The sequence below is a fragment of the Triticum dicoccoides genome, chromosome 5A, assembly GCF_002162155.2.
Source record: "Triticum dicoccoides isolate Atlit2015 ecotype Zavitan chromosome 5A, WEW_v2.0, whole genome shotgun sequence".
NCBI lineage: Eukaryota > Viridiplantae > Streptophyta > Magnoliopsida > Poales > Poaceae > Triticum > Triticum dicoccoides.
The window spans coordinates 344793385-344798590 of NC_041388.1; positions in this window are offsets into that span (position 1 = coordinate 344793385).

A 5206-nucleotide genomic window follows, 5' to 3' on the forward strand; every position below is an offset into this window, starting at 1 on the left:
ACAAGTATAGGGGGTCGCAATAGTTTTTGAGGGTAGAGTATTCAACCCAAATTTATAGATTCGACACAAGGGGGCCCAAAGAATATTTGAAGGTATTAGCAACTGAGCTGTCAATTCAACCACACCTGGAGATTAATTATCTGCAGCAAAGTGATTAGTAGCAAAATAGTATGATAGTTTTGATAATAGTAGCATCAGCAATGGTAACGCTAACAATGATAGCAGTAATTTGGTAGAAAGTGTAACAGTGATGATAGCAGTAGTAACTTAGCAAAAACAATATAGGATAAATTCGTAGGCATTGGATCGGTGACTTGTTGGATGATATTCATCATGAGGCAGTTATAACCTAGGGCGATACGGTACTAGCTCCAGTTCATCAATATAATGTAGGCATGTATTACGTAAACAGTCATATGTGCTTATGGAAAGAATTTGCATGACATCTTTTGTCTACCCTCCCGTGGCAGCGGGGTCCATATTGGAAACTAAGGGATATTAAGGCCTCCTTTTAATAGAGAACCGGAAGAAAGCATTAACACATAGTATCTATAATTTTTGTCCTACCCTCAGTCATATCTATAATTTTTGATTGTTTCATGACAATATTATACAACTTTTACATATTTTTGGCAACTTTTTATATGATTTATTGGACTAACCTATTGATCCAGTGCCTAGTGCCAATTCCTGTTTTTTACATGTGTTTTTGTCTTGCAGAAAATCCATATCAAACAAAGTCCAAATGCAATAAAATTTTACGGAGAATTATTTTGGAATATATGTCATTTTTGGGAGTTGGAATCACCATAAACGGAGGCCCACACAGCTCACAAGACACCAGGGCGCACCAAAGGTCCCTGGCGCGTGGTGGTGGGTTGTGCCCTCCTCGAACGTTGTTTGGAGATCTACTTCGGGCGCAAGGTAGCTTATATCTGGAAAAAAATCGTGTTAAAATCTCAGCGCAATCAGAGTTACGTATCTCCCGAAATATAAGAAACGGTTTTCGGCCAGATCTGGGGAACGCGAAACAGAAGAGAACAGAGAGGGAGATCCAATCTCGGAGGGGCTCCTGCCCCTCCATCGCCATGGAGGCCATGGACTAGAGGGGAACTCTCCCCCCATCTAGGGGGGGTGCAAGGAAGAAGAAGAAGGAGGGGGGCTCTCCCCCCTCGCTTCCGGGTGGCGCCGGAGTGCCACCGGGGGAACGATCGGGATGGAGATCTACATCAACAATCTTGCTACCGTCAACACCAACTTTCTCCCCCTCTATGAAGTGGTGTAACACCTCTTCTCCCCTCTATAACATCTACTTAAACATGGTGCTCAACTCCATATATTATTTCCCAATGATCTATGTTTATCCTATGATGTTTGAGTAGATCCGTTTTGTCCTGTGGGTTAATCATGATCTTGGTTGGTATGATTGTATATTTTATTTATGGTGATGTCCTATGGTGCCCTCCGTTCTCGCACAAACATGAGGGGCCCCCGCTGTAGGGTGTTACAATATGTTCATGGTTCGCTTATGGTGGGTTGCGAGAGTGACAAAAGCTTAAACCCTAGTAGGTGGGCTATGGAGTATGGGATAAAGAGGACTTGATACTTAATGCTATGGTTGGGTTTCACGACCTTAATGATCTTTAGTAGTTGTGTATTCTTGCTAGAGTTCCAATCATAAGTGCATATGATCCAAGTAGAGAAAGTATGTTAGCTCATGCCTCTCCCTCATGTAGAATTGCAAGAATGATTACCGGTACTTGTTATCGATTGCCTAGGGAAAAATAACTTTCTTGTTGACCAAAACCCTTTTACTAAACACCTAACTTTTATTATCTTGCAAAGTACTTCTAGTTTTATTCTTGCAAAGTAGTTCTAGCATCACACCTACAAACTAGTTTCATACTTGTTTTCGGTAAAGCAGACATCAAGTGTGCGTAGAGTTGTATCGGTGGTCGATAGAACTTGAGGGAATATTTGTTCTACCTTTAGCTCCTCATTGGGTTCGAAACTCTTATTTATCGAAAAAGGCTACAAACGATCCCCTATACTTGTGGGTTATCAAGACCTTTTTCTGGCGCCGTTGCCGGGGAGCAATAGCGTGGGGTGAATATTCTCGTGTGTGCTTGTTTGCTTTATCACTAAGTAATTTTTATTTTGTGCTCTTGTTTTCTATCTTTAGTTATGGGTAGGAAACGCAAAATACCAAAAAGTTTGTTGTACCTGCTAAATTAGTGGTTGAAGAACCACCCAAAACCTACCATACTATTAAAGCTTTCTACTTGGATCATCTTTGATCCATTTGTGCTCATGCTGAAAACCCAACTAGCTTAGTTGAGGGAAAATCATTAGATGAGCATGCTTGTTTTGTGCGACACCGCTTGTCTGAAAAAGGGAAACTTTTACAACATCAAATTAATACTATGCAATGCTATGCTTGGAATTTATGTGAATTATATGATTTTACTTGTTGTTCTGAAGACCCTAAGAAACACCTTCCCTACCAATGTGAGTTTATTGATAATGGAATTGTATATTCTTATGCCAAAGGTGTTTATAATTACTTTGGTATTGAACAAATTGAAGATTTTTTTGCTTTTAAGGGTGCTTATTAAATTGCTTCTTTGATTGAAAAGTATGATGCTACTCTTTACAAATCTGAAAATATTGCGATACTTAAATATTGTTATGATAATTATGCTTATAATGCCTATGTTAAACCATATATTGAGGACTCCTCCGCTGTCCAAGAAGAGACTAATATTTTGCAGGAGTCTATGGAAGAAGAAATTGATCAAACTACGAGCTCATTGGATGAAAAAGATGATGAGGAGAGTGAAGAACAAACGGAGGAAGAGCGGACTAGCTACCCATGGCCACCTTCTAATGAGAGTAACTCTTCAACTCATACATTGTTTAATGCCCCTTCGTTCTTATCAAAGGATGAATGCTATGATGATTGATACATCTCCAACATATCTATAATTTTTGATTGTTACATGCTATATATTATCTGTTTAGGATATTAATGGGCTTTATTTTACACTTTTATATCATTTTTGGGACTAACCTACTAACCCAAGGCCCAGTGCAAATTGCTGTTTTTTTGCCTATTTCAGTGTTTCACAGAAAAGGAATATCAAACGGAGTCCAAACGGAATGAAACCTTTGGGAGAGTTATTTTTGGAACAAACGTGATCCACAGGACTTGGAGTAGACGTCAAGCAACCAACGAGGTGTCCACGAGGCAGGGGGCGCGCCTACCCCCTGGGCACGCTCTCCCCCCTCGTGGCTCCACCGACCTACTTCTTCCTCCTATATATATTGATATACCCCGAAAACATCCAGGAGCACCACAAAACCCTATTTCCACCACCGCAACCTTCTGTACCCAAGAGATCCCATTAGCGCTCACGAGAATTGCTACCATTTTTTTACTGGAGAGTGCTATTTAGTTAATTGTTTTTGCAGATGATTAATAGATAAATTCCTCACGTCCATCAATTTATTTTAGAATTTTTGGGGTTCCATAAGTATTCGAAACTTACAGATTACTACAAACTATTCTGTTTTTGACAGATTCTGTTTTTTCGTGTGTTGTTTGCTTATTTTGATGAATCTATGGCTAGTAAAAGAGTTTATAAATCATAGAGAAGTTAGATTACAGTAGGTTTAACACCAATATAAATAAAGAATGAGTTCATTAAAGTACCTTGAAGTGGTGGTTTGTTTTCTTTTACTGACGGAGCTCACGAAGATTTTCTTTTAAGTTTTGTGTTGTGAAGTTTTCATGTTTTGGGTAAAGATTTGATGGATAATGGAACAAGGAGTGGCAAGAGCCTAAGCTTGGGGATGCCCATGGCATCCCAAGGTAAAATACAAGGACAATAAAAATCCTAAGCTTGGGGATGCCCCGGGAGGCATCCCCTCTTTCGTCTTCGTCCATCGGTAACTTTACTTGGAGCTATATTTTTATTCGCCACATGATATGTGTTTTGCTTGGAGCGTCTTGTATGATTTCAGTCTTTGCTTTTTAGTTTACCACAATCATCCTTGCTGTAAACACCTTTTGAGAGAGACACACATAAATTGGAATTTATTAGAATACTCTGTGTGCTTCACTTATATCTTTTGAGCTATATAGTTTTCATTCTATGTGCTTCACTTATATCTTTTGAGCTATATAGTTTTTGCTCTAGTGCTTCACTTATATCTTTTAGAGCACGGTGATGGTTTTATTTTGTAGAAATAATTTATCTCTCATGCTTCACTTATATTATTTTGAGAGTCCTTTAGAACAACATGGCAATTTGCTTTTAGGCATAATAAAAACTTTCATATAAGTGCATTGAATACTAAGAGAAGTTTGATACTTGATGATTGTTTTGAGATATGGAGATAGTGATATCAAAGTTGTGCTAGTTGAGTAGTTATGAATTTTAGAAATACTTGTGTTAAAGTTTGCAAGTCCCGTAGCATGCACGTATGGTAAACATTGTGTAACAAATTTGAAACATGAGGTGTTATTTGATTGTCTTCCTTATGAGTGGCGGTCGGGGACGAGCGATGGTCTTTTCCTACCAATCTATCCCCCTAGGAGCATGCGTGTAATACTTGGTTTTTGATGACTTGTAGATTTTTGCAATAAGTATGTGAGTTCTTTATGACCAATGTTGAGTCCATGGATTATATGCACTCTCACCCTTCCATCATTGCTAGCCTCTTCGGTACCGTGCATTGCCCTTTCTCACCTTGAGAGTTGGTGCAAACTTTGCCGGTGCATCCAAATCCAGTGATACGATACACTCTATCACACATAAACCTCCTTATATCTTCCTCAAAACACCCACCATACCTACCTATTATGGCATTTCCATAGCCATTCCAAGATATATTGTCATGCAACTTTCCACTGTTCCGTTTATTATGACATGCATCATCATTGTCATATTGCCTTGAATGCCATGTAGTTGACATCGTATTTGTGGCAAAGCCATCGTTCATAATTTTTCCATACATGTCACTCATGAGTCATTGCACATCCCGGTACACCACCGGAGGCATTCATATAGAGTCATATCTTGTTCTAGTATCGAGTTGTAATCATTGAGTTGTAAATAAATAGAAGTGTGATGATCATCATTAATAGAGCATTGTCCCAAAAAAGGCCAAAAAAAGAAGCCCCCCCCCCCCCAAAAAAAGAATA